Source organism: Cupressus sempervirens, chromosome 2 (assembly GCF_028749045.1).
Source record: "Cupressus sempervirens isolate cs-2001-9-10 chromosome 2, ASM2874904v1, whole genome shotgun sequence".
Classification (NCBI taxonomy): Eukaryota; Viridiplantae; Streptophyta; class Pinopsida; order Cupressales; family Cupressaceae; genus Cupressus; species Cupressus sempervirens.
In genome coordinates, this window is record NC_143119.1 from 179,193,802 (window position 1) to 179,205,812 (window position 12,011).

Sequence of the window (12,011 nt, forward strand, 5' to 3'; positions counted from 1 at the left end):
TTGTTTATTTTATTTAATGTTGGGCAGGGTCCAATCTTCTATAAGTTAAGTTGCTGGAGGCAACCACTCTTTTTGCAGATACACCAACAGTTCTTGTTTTTAAACATTTCTGTTTCTTATGCTAAAAAATTTCCACTTGCTCTCCCATGGTTTTGTGCCATTAATTATTTGGGATTCCACCTCTTGCACATTCTTTCCATATTTGTCTACATCCAATATGATAAGTAATCTACTCAGGAACTCTGCTATACACAATAATGGATGGTGGAATTCTAGGTGACCTGTTCAGACTGGAACTGTATACCCACACTTGAGCTAAGCTTGTGGTGGGGCCAAATCCCACTGTTTGGGATATCTTTCAGCTTTGCTTCTAAGCAAACTACCATGTTCCCAACTTTTGATTCATTGGCTGTGCGCGGATGATAATGAAGCTGTACTTAGCTTGGCTATCAAGCTTCTGTACAGCTTCATTCAAAAATTACCATGAAGCTTGTTGTGCCTATTCTTCATTAGTCTTTGGGGACCCAAAGGAGTCAACAAATTGACCAATAAACAAATTAGCTACACAGTACATTAGTCATTTTTAGTAATCCATTAATCACCACAAGAACAGAATTCTTATCTTGTGTAAAATTGTAAACGACACGCCAAATTATAAATTCTACGGGGATATCTGTCCAAGATTGCATAATTACAAGTGTCATATAAGGATTAATGCTTCTAGAGCTTCTCTTAACTAATCTACAAGTATGGCATGAAAACAGGCTTAGTCACAGGGTTCATTGAATTTTTGGCTTCAGATACGAAATTCGGTGAACCTATATTAAATGAATTTTTCTTTGCCAAGTTTGTTATAAAATTTGTACGAAGCTGTTTTTGGCTTTTTGGGCAAAATAAGATTCTGAAACAATGCCCTTTGTCTGTGTATCTGAAGCTCGGTTAGGGCAAAAAAAAACCATTGGTGAAAAGATTGCATCTGAATATCACGATGCCATTGGAGGGTCGTGCCTGAAGCTCATGTCAAATCACCTTAGTCTGCTCCAGCCGCCTGTCGGCTCCATCCTCCCCTGCTGTTCGTCTCCATTTCGTTTGCTTAGCTTTGTTTCTCTGTGTTTGCTTTATCTGTTTGTCTGCTGAATTCGCTTCGCTATTTCCAGCCGATGGTTCGATAACATTTTTATTATTTATTTGCTGAGGTTTTTAAGTTTAATAAGATAATAATGTTAAATGTTTTTTTTTTTTTGGGTTGATAATAAGAGTTTATTGAATTAAAGATAATAACCGGGTTAACCTTGGCCCGAACCAGTAACAACAAGAGGGGAAAACAACCAACCCAAAAATGCAATACATCAGGAAGAATCAACTAAACCAGGGGTTAGGAACTATGTCTTTCCTCTACCCCGAGACTGAGACTGAAGGATCATCTCAAATGGCTCTTTTGCCCCCCCACTTCTCCTTTTTACCCTTCACCACCTACCATCCATCCTCCATTCTTGCAGCTTGCATCTGCCATGCGGTCTCCTTTTGAAAATGAGAAACCCCTTCATTACCCTTTTTTTGCAGGGTCATTTGTGCTGCAGCCTTTTCATAGTGTTTATGCTTCTCTTGTCCTTTTGGAGTATCTGTGCCTACCTCAGCCTATTGCTTGCCCTTTCCTTCCTCAAAAGATAAGTTTCTATTCGGTTTTGGAGGCACATTTGTAGCTGCTGGAGAAAACCTTTGTGGAGAATCCGTAACAATTTGGGAGAAACTCTTTTGTTTCTCATCCCCATCCACAGTCTTCACTACCGTGTAGTGCTGTTCCGCGCTATCTTTCCACCAAGATGTTTCTCGTTGGACTCTCACTTTTGAGCAATTTACAGCCAAATGTCCCTCTTGGTGACATCGCTTGCATCTAAATGGGATGCCTTCATAATCCACGGGTTGAATCCAGCAACCCTTTGAAGTTTTGATCTCAATATCTGCCGGTAGACCAAGTGAAATATTCATTTCAACTAAAACCAGAGCATAGGTGGAATGCAAAAGGTTTGAGGATCCTTCGGCTACCATTAAAAACTCACCCAATGAATTCCCAATAGCTTCCAAACAGGAATTAAACCATAAGTGAAAAGGAAAATATGGAAGGCTTACTCAATTGGGATCGTCTCAAAACCTTCTGAATTTGGACGGAAATTTGGGTGCCATGGTGTCAACATCAGGACATTTTGATCCTCCCAACACCAAAAATGGTCACATAGAACCATGTTTTTATCTTGGGTGTTCTCAAACACTACGATAAAAAACCCTTGCGCTGCAGGGTAAATCTGGACTGTTCCTGTTAATAAGGGCCCCCAGTTCTCTGAGATCCATTTGTGCAACTCACTCAAGCTTGGCCACAACCCACAGAATCTTCCTATTAATCCGAGCTCAGAGAAGACTGAAACATTATGCATCACATCCTCCTCTGCCCCCGTATCTAAAAGTACAGACAAACCCCCTTCTTTTTGTTGCACAGGGGGTTTTTTGAAACTAAACCTTGTTTTCTGCCTCCCCCATGGCTTTCATAACACTCACCTCCAACAAACCCATCCCCCTTATTGCCTTTACCATCGCCATTAAATCTACCCCCATCAGCTAAAAAGCCTTCCGATTTCCCATCACCAAAACGTCCTATCTTTCCATGGCCTTTGCTGCCCTCGTTGTTGAATCTCTTCTCACTCCGGCCATTAACCATCTTAAGACCCTATGCACCCCATTTTCCTCCATCTGCCCCTGCATCCATGTCGTTACACCTGTGCCCTCCTTTGCCGCCGCTCTTGGGTTGAGGGAGCGTTTGTTTCGCACAGGTGGTGTTGCCCTTGTCCTTAGAAGAAATGCGTCCAAAATCATCCTGAAAACCTTTGATCCTTCCTTCACAATCCTTAATCTTTCTGAGTTGAGCTAGTGGGGAGGAGGCCCGTCAGAAACGACCATCGCCATGCAGCGAGCTAGAAGAAACCCTAGGTGCCGCAGCAACACTAGAGGCAGTCAGGAGCGCCATAGTCGATGAAGTCACCGTTAAATGTTATTTTTATTATTATGTCGTAACATTTTTATTTATTTGTTTAGGTTTTAATGTTTTTTTATTTTAGTGCTCTTTATTAGAAAAGAAAAGTAAAAAAAAAAATATTATACTCCATAATTGTCTCCACAAAGTTACAAACCCTCCCATAGCTAGGAATCAGGGCCATATGTTTATACTTTTTAAAAATTATACAAGGCAAATTTATTCTTGAATTTTTTTGCATTATCGAACTTTTTCCGAACTTCATAGTTGTCAAACTCGAACTTGATCCTTGTGACTTAGAAAACAGGAATACTCTATAACATTCTCAAGCTCCTTTACAAAGTAAATATGGTGAAGTTCTATGTGACCTGTTCACACTTGAACATTATGCAAAATCAGCTTGTGGTATAGTCAAATCCCATTGTTAAGGATGATATCTTTCAGCTTTGCTTCTTAGCAGATTACCATTCACTGCCTTTGTGCATATTGATATTATAAATGAAGCTGAACTTAACTTGTCTGTCAAGCTTCTTTTACAATGTTGTCAATAATTACCATGCAGCTCATTGCCCCTATTGTTAAATAAATCTTTGGGACCCAATGGAGTCAAGAATTTGAAAAAATCAAATTAGCCACACAGTAAATTAACCTTTTCTGATAATCTAACAGACACTAGACGAACATAATTGTTACCCTTCGTAAATGACACTCCCAAGTGTAAAATCCATGGTGATATCTTCCCATGATTCTTGAATAATTGGATGTGGCATATGAACACTAGTGCTTTTAGAGCTCTTCTTAGCTACTGACAGCCATGTAATGTGAGAGAAAAGGTACTGTGGTGGGAGGGAAAATATTTATATTTACAACTATGGCATGAAAATAGGAATCTCTTGACATCCCAGATCTACTTTACAAATAATGAATTGTGAAGTTTTAGTTGACCCATGCCCATTTGAACTTCATGCATATGCAGCCTTTAGTAGGGCTGTATCCCATTGTTAAGGATGTTAAATTAATATTGTAATATTTAGCTTATAATGGTCATTTAAGTCGTATAGTTAGTTTTTAGCATCTTTCTTTTCTGTAAGTCAGTCATTTTTTAGAAACTTTCGTTTATGTCTTTAATTCTCAATTGTTTCTGTCATGGAGAGACACTGTAATTGTTATGTAAGGTGTATTCCTCTCCTTTCTTATGTAAGGTGTATGAGAGCAGAGGCTATTTTTTGATGAATTTTTCCAATAAAATATCATGTGGTTCTACTACCTAGAAATTTCTAGAAGTTTCTTGCCAAAATTTTAAAACCTGTGAGATTTTTGGGTGATTTTTTTGTTTAATAAAAAATGTGATTTGACCTAGAATTTTTGTTTTGTTTGAAAATTAGAAACCTTCTCAAAAGGTTCTTGAAAGTTTGTTTAATTATTATTTTTTTCCCATAAAAATCGCAGTCTCAGATCAGCAACCTGTTTACCTCATTTTTTTGTACATTTCCTTTTATATTTGTAAGGCTTCTCTAGATGACTACAGTTTTTACTTTTTTTTTCCAGAAAATTGTTGTATTTCTTTTGCCTAGAGTTTACCGTTTTATTGATGAGTTATTGACCAAATCGTGGGGTTTTACCTTTTTTGGATACAAAATGAGGGTTTTTCGTTAGAGCAGGTTTTTTGACAATTTTTGGATAAGTGGTTTCTTGCAGTCATTTTGGGCTGCACCTAAGAATTCTAGGGCAAACAATGTTCCTGCAGAAGTAACAGAGTTTTTGCTCAGTTTTTTGCAAAATTGAGTTTGTTGCTGTTTTCTTAAAGCAGTGAAAGGTTTTTGATGTGTTTTGTATTGATGATTTTTCAGAATCTATGAAGATTTAGAGGGATTTTCCACAAAATTGGGGGTATTCAAAATTTTTGCTTGATTAATTTATAAACAAATTGTGGGTTGAGTTTTTGCCAAACTTTTATTAACAAAATTTGAAAGTATTTGAGAAGCCAATTTTTTCCTCATTTTCTGTGTCTATGATTAGTGAGAGGGATGGCTTCATTACCTAACATCATGTTGAAAGGCAGCTAGAGATTCAATGGCTAGAAGAAAACCTCCTCGAATGGTATTGAAGATCTAGGGCTGTATCAGCTGGTTGTAAAGTTTCGGGACAAATGTTGTTGTTAGTAACTTTAGTAGAATGGCCATTAAGGGAGGGTGCTAATGTAAATTGTAAATATTTTGCATTTAATGGTCATTTATGTCGTTTAGTTAGTTTTCAGCATCTTTCTATTTTGTAATTTGGTCGCTATATAGAAACTTATGTTTATTTTTTTACTTTTCGACTTTTTCCATTATGAAAAGATCTTATTGTGATTGCTTATATAAGGAGAATTTCCTCCTTTGTTTAAAACAACAATCAATTATCATTTCAAAGGATATCTTTCAGCTTTGCTTCTTAGCAAATTCCCTTATTCACATCTTTTCATTCGCTGCCTGTGTGTAGATTATAATTTATAAATGAATCTGAACTTGGATATCAAGCTTCCTTTACAACACAATCCAGCAATTACTATTTAACTTGTTGTCCCAATTGCCACCTGGTCTTTGACACCCAATTAAGTCGACAACTTGATCAAAATCAAATTAACTACATAATAAAGTAGCTTGTTTCGATAATCTATTAATCACTATAAGAACAGAATGGTTACCTTGTTGTGTGAATGACACTCAGTATACAATCTATGGCGATATCTTTCCAAAAGGCTTACATAATTGGATATGGCATATAAAAGCTACTTGCAGCCATGTTATGTGATAGAAAGGAACTGGGGTGGGAGGGGAGATATTTAAATTGGCCTATCAACATTGAAGGCAGCTCGTCTTCTGCCGTATATTGACGAAGAGGATTTAGTAGTTGGCTGCCTTTGTGGATAGGTTAATTATGATCATTGTAAACTACTTCAATCGTTTGTAATTTTTTTATAATTGGTAGAGTACAGGAAGTTTGAAAATAGTTGCTGAACTTTCCAAGTTAATTATTTTATCAAAGGAAAATTTGTTTTAGAACAAGGGAACAAGGACATTTTAAAATACAATGGTCTAGAGTAAAACAAGGGTTTTACTACTAACTTGCCAAGAGCCATTTATATCGTAAGATTTGTTGATTTGCGTTTTATGACTCACCACTAGATATCTAGATATGTTATCCTCTTTTGATCAAAATCCTGTGTATGCTAAGATTACAAGTGACTCCAAGGTTCCATTCATGATACTTCTTGATTGTGGATGAGGTCAATTGTTGATATGATTTGTTATTAATTATGAGGGGCCTTGTTTGATATTGAATTTGATTTCAAATCATATTAGATGTGAGCCATTGAATGATATTGCAATAAGGTTCTTTTGGGTTTTTCCAAAATATTTAGAAAGCAAAGGGGAAAGGGTTTAGAAATTCTGCTCTAAACATAAGGGTAATAATAATGAATACTGTTTTGATGGACAAATTCAGAATGATCAAACTCTGCTTTGCCAAGATAAACTACAACTATGCGAGAACTAGTGCAATCTTTAGGGGGTTATGCAAATAATTTTCATATCACAACTGACGCAATCAAAATGAACAATGCATGTTGCGTGATAGAAGTTTAGCAAAACATAAAAGTAGGTCTAGGTTAACTTTGCACATCAACTTATAATTAGTAAACGATCATAAGTATGAACCATGAAATTCATTAAAACACTCTCACATTCTCCATTGATGTTGAACATTTTAACTAACAATTTAATCTAAATGAGGGAACTGTGAAAGCAAGCAAGCCTTAAGACACGTCAAATGATCATTAATCTTAAAATGAAATTATTTGCCTCGAGACTCGCAGAGTCCTTGAAGTACTCGTAGGGTCCTGTAACTATGATCTCAATAGCTCTTAGCAACAATCTCAAGATTCCATTACTTACAAATGAGAAACGAGGCCTTTAAATAGGTTCTTGATATAAATAGGTGGCCTGCGTCAAAATAATAACCGATGGCATAGATTTTGCTCTCTTAGCCCTAATTAGGGTTAGGGCAAAGAAAGGAGGAATCTACATTAATTTGTATGTCCACATAGACCAATCAGGAGAGAGCCACCATCTTAGTGGGTAATAAGAGCGCACTATGCATGATCATTCAAGAAGAGGGGTGAAGTAATTGCCCACTACGCATGCCCATTCAACATGTTAGTGAGGCAAAATAAAGGTCCACTATGCATTAAATGCTATGTTTCCTTGAATAGATCATTGATTCCCTTGAATGCGGGGAAGTTTGACTTGGAGACCTTTGACTAGCTAGTAGAGATGTCTAGGTGCCATGTCAACATGATGGATACAATGTAATCTTGAGTCTTTTCTAATTGCATCAGTTTGCAACCCAGTTTGACTTTGATTACTTCCTATTGAAATTATCCTTCTTGACTGTTTTCTTCCTTCCATGCATCTACTTGGGAATTTATGGATTGGAATCCTTCATTGATGGTTATGTCATTTTAGAGTTTCTTCACATACAAATTCCTTGGTCATGTACATGGGAATTTATGGATTGGAATCCTTTGTTGATGATTATGTCATTTTAGAGTTTCTTCACATACAAATTCCTTGGTCATGTTCTTGGATTTTCAAAGGAATTGAAGATGTGACATCCTTTCATATTTTTGCATGTGAACTTGATATTCAAACCTTGAATGCCATGAATTGTGTTGCTTCGAACTTTGATGTCTTCAACATTGGAAGTGGAACTTTTAGACTTGAGTATCTTCTTGGAATAGTTGGAACTGAAATTTTTCCTATTGTAAAACAAAATAGTTGACATAAGAACATAGAAAGTTGATTAAATTTCTTCATTCTCAAAATGAATTTTGACTTTTGGAGAAGAAAATTTTGAGAATTCTTTATACAATCACCACCCTCTCACTAAAAAGAAAATTTCTTTCTCCTTGTTTTTGGACTTACTGCAAAATTACTTCTAGAACTCTCTTCTCTTCGACATTCCCATGGTTCCTTCTTAATTTTCTAAAGTTCATTAATTTAAAATATTAAATATAAAATTAAATACTTAATTAATCTTTAGTTCAATTCCAAAATCTGATTTATTCTCCAATATCATCTTCACTTTGATTCAAATTTCTTTGCGTCTAACAAAATTTTGATATCAACTTTGAATTTTTATCATTGTTTATTGAATCCATCATGGGCCCTAATTATTCATCATTGAACATTTGCTTTATCCCTCTCCCATCCTTGATCAAATCCATTACGTGTGGAAATTTCCCTCAAGTGCACATTATCTTTTACCTTAGACTTCAAATTTTTGGATGTGTCTTGAACTTTAGTGATATAACACCATTGAGTGCACATAAGCCCATATGAAAGATTTTATTTTATTTTACTCGTCTTAAGATTTCTCCTTTACTAAATAGTGTTGGCACATGTTGGATCTTTCTCGTGGATACAAATGTTCTACTCATGAGTGCTCACAAACTATGGAAGGATCTTTGATTTTTCTAAAATTTCCCTAGTCATCAAGTATTTTCCTAAAGTGGTAAATATGGACTTTAAAAAACATTAATTGACATTCATCATTTAGTACTTTGAGTGCTTTTGTGCCTTTCCTGTGGGTTCTCTATTTTTTAAAATTCTTCTACTATGTATATTTAGCACTGAGTGCGAATGGAGCAGTGTTGCAGATTTTCCACTTGTCTAAATTCCTTTGTTGTGTCTAGATTGTGCTCAGGGCATGATTAAGGCTTCACACGGATTCCTCTTTCTCGAACTTTCCTTGAGATGATGGATTTCAAATTTCTACGCTCAGGCACGGTTTGTGCACATAGGCGGACAGTTTCAGTGCATCATGGATTTTTCATTTGTTGCAACATTTCCTTGACCTTTCTGAAATGCCACTGAAGTGCATTTTTGCTACTGATGTGGATAATCTTCTTTAGAATCATTCCTTCATTACTTCATTTTATCGCTTGGTCAATTTCTTTATTCATGACAGTATGCGCTGTCATTGCTTTTATCTCCCTTGGATTATCTTATTTCCAACATTCCTTAAGTTGATGCAAAATGCACTCGAGAGCGATTCGAAGGTGCATTCAGGCTTTCCTTTCACATCATATTCTTTGTCATTGCCCAAACGCATTGGAATTTTCTGGACCTCTTGTTGGAGATTCTTCTCCAAATAATTTCCTTAACTACTGTTCAATCACAATAGGATTCTTCTGCAGCGATCTCCTTCAAAGGTGTAGTTTTGTACCCTGTGCACATGTGAGATAACACTTAGGGCATGTAATTGACAGAGGAAGATGCGATAGATTTCTCCATATCAGAAACAACCATCTCTTTGCCATGTTGGAGCTGCGATCAGATGTTTTTGAGATAGGTTTGGATATTTTGACAAAGTTTCCTCATGGACTCTTCATTTGGCATTTTCCTTGACTAAGCATATTTGGCGTTGGATGTCCATAGGTGCAGCTCCAACTTATGGTTGAATTCGAGCTTATCTCCATTGGTAACAATGTTTTGATTATTGAGTACTCAACCTGAATGCATATGAAGCCAAGAGATGGATCCTACGTTATGACAAAACCCCAACTCCTTTTAACCAACCATGTATCATATTCATCACATGTGTACTTTAGGAATCATGAGTCTAAGACACTTGATGAGTTCATGTTCTTGGTGCCCTTAAGTGAATTTTTATGCTCTCTCCCCTCACAGGTACCCTTTTGGATTGAACTTTCTAAACTTAAACCTTTTAAATGACTCAAGACCCAAAAATTCACTCAACTTTAGGACATTCCAAAATTAGAACCTTGAAGGGCAGGGATCAAAACTCAACTCAAAACTTGGATCATTTCTCAAAGGACTCAAAATTAAACGTAACACTTCATTGTAGAATAAGGAAGCAACTCAAACCCAAGACCTTAAAAGGCGGGAGGAAAATGCCAATTCTAGACCCAAACAAGACCATCACTACATAGTTCGAACAAGAGGAACCTAGAAGTCTTGAGCTAGAGCTACCAAGAAGACAAAACTGCAAGGGTCAAGCAGATGGGCGATGTGTGATTAGGTCACAAGAAGATGTAGTCAGGTGTTGTAAAGGGGTACCAATAGCAACATTGAAGAGTCTAACAAGAAGTTCTATTCAAATGTATAAGACCTTAAATGCCAAAAGAAAAAAGGAAATACTGGAATTGAAAGAGATAATTCTAATTCAAAATCATCATTATATCAATGAGAGGGTTAGCCTTGGCCAGTCATCTACAGATGAAATAGTTTGAAATGCAAAGGTGGAGAGAGACTCCTATTAATGAAGAAATATTCCACCTTATTTACTTGTCAAAAACCATATCTGAAACTGATGATATCGAATGATAATCTATCAATCACTATAAGAACAGAACAGATACCTTGTTGTGTAAATGAATGACAGTCCAAGTATAAAATCCATGGTGATATCTTCCCAAGGTTCTTGCATAATTGGATATGGGCATATAAAAGCTAGTTTTTTTAGAGCCCATCTTAGCTAGAAACTGATAGCCGTCTAATGTGATAGAAAAGGAACTGTGGTGGGAGGGAAGATATTATTATTTAAATTGGCCTATCAGCATTGAAAGGGAGTCCTTCTTTGCTTTATATTGAGGAAGAGGACTTGGTAGTTGGCTGCATTTGTTGATAGGTTCATTATGTTCGTTGCACCCTATTTTAATTGCTTGTAATATTTTTTATAATATGCTAAGAGTTTAGAATGTCTTAAAATACTTAACCCAACTTTCTAATTTAATTTATTTTATTAAAGGAACATTTGTTTTCAAAGAAGGAACAGGGACATTGAAAGCTACAATGGACAAAAGGAAAACAAGGGTTTTACTTCTTACTTTCCAAGGGGTATTTACATTGTAAGATGCAGTCAGGTGTTGTACAGGGGCACACAACAGCAGCATTAACATTGAAGGGTCTAAGAGGAATTTCTGTTCAAATGCTTAAAACATTAATTGCCAAAAAAACACTCAATACTAGTATTAAAAGAAATGCTTGTAATTTAAAATCATCACTTTATCAATGGAGAAGAGGGGCCAACCTTAGCCAGTCATCAACAGATGAACTAGTTTGCAATGCAAAGGTGGAGAGAGACTCCTTTATTACCCAAGAAATACGCCACCTTATTAACTTTCACAAACCGTGACTGAAACTGATGGTATTGAATGATGATCTATCACTACAAGAACATAATTGTTACCTTAATGTGTAAATAACACTCGAAATATAAAATCTATAGTGATATTTTCCAAAGATTCTTGCATAATTGGATATGTCATATAAAGCTAGCTTGTCTTAGCTAGCTACTGGCAGCCATGTAATGTGATAGAAAAGGAACTGTGGTGGGAAGGAAGATATTATTACTTTAAATGGCCTTTCAGCATTGAAGGGAGACCCTCTTTACCCTTCCATTTAGTAGTTCGCTGCCTTTGTTGATAGGTTCATTATGTTCATTGTGAACTACTTAATTGTTTGAAATATTTTCACCTTGACCTTCCTTATGTGGAATGGCCCTGAGAGCTTGAAAAATTGTGGTTTGCCCCGAAATTGTGAGTATGCACCATGTTTAAGAGCTTGAAACAATGTGGTTTCCACCAAAATTGTAAGTATGCACCATATTTAAGGACATGAAGTTTGCTAGTATACAAGGTTCTCAAAATTATATAGATTAAAATATATAATATACAAGTTTAAGTGTATATTGCTATATGACATTCACAAAGTATTTTGATTTTTGAAACAATGTAGTTTCCACTGAAATTGTAAGTATGCACTATGCTTAAGGACATGATGTGTGCTAGTACACAAGACTCGAAATTTTATACATTAAAATGTATAATATACAAGGTGTAAATATTAGTTGCTATTTGATATTGGTACTGCGCTGTTTGGATTTTGTCTCAATTACATGTAATAGGTTTTAGATTCCATTA

At 36.0% G+C, this 12,011-nt stretch overlaps 1 protein-coding gene across 2 annotated transcripts in view; it reads left to right on the forward strand.

Annotated features, from left to right (window-relative positions):
* The window catches only part of LOC149571667 (protein DEHYDRATION-INDUCED 19-like), a 30,739-nt gene that overhangs the window by 2,984 nt on the left and 15,744 nt on the right, over window positions 1-12,011 (forward strand). The gene's annotated exons all lie outside the window — the stretch shown is intronic.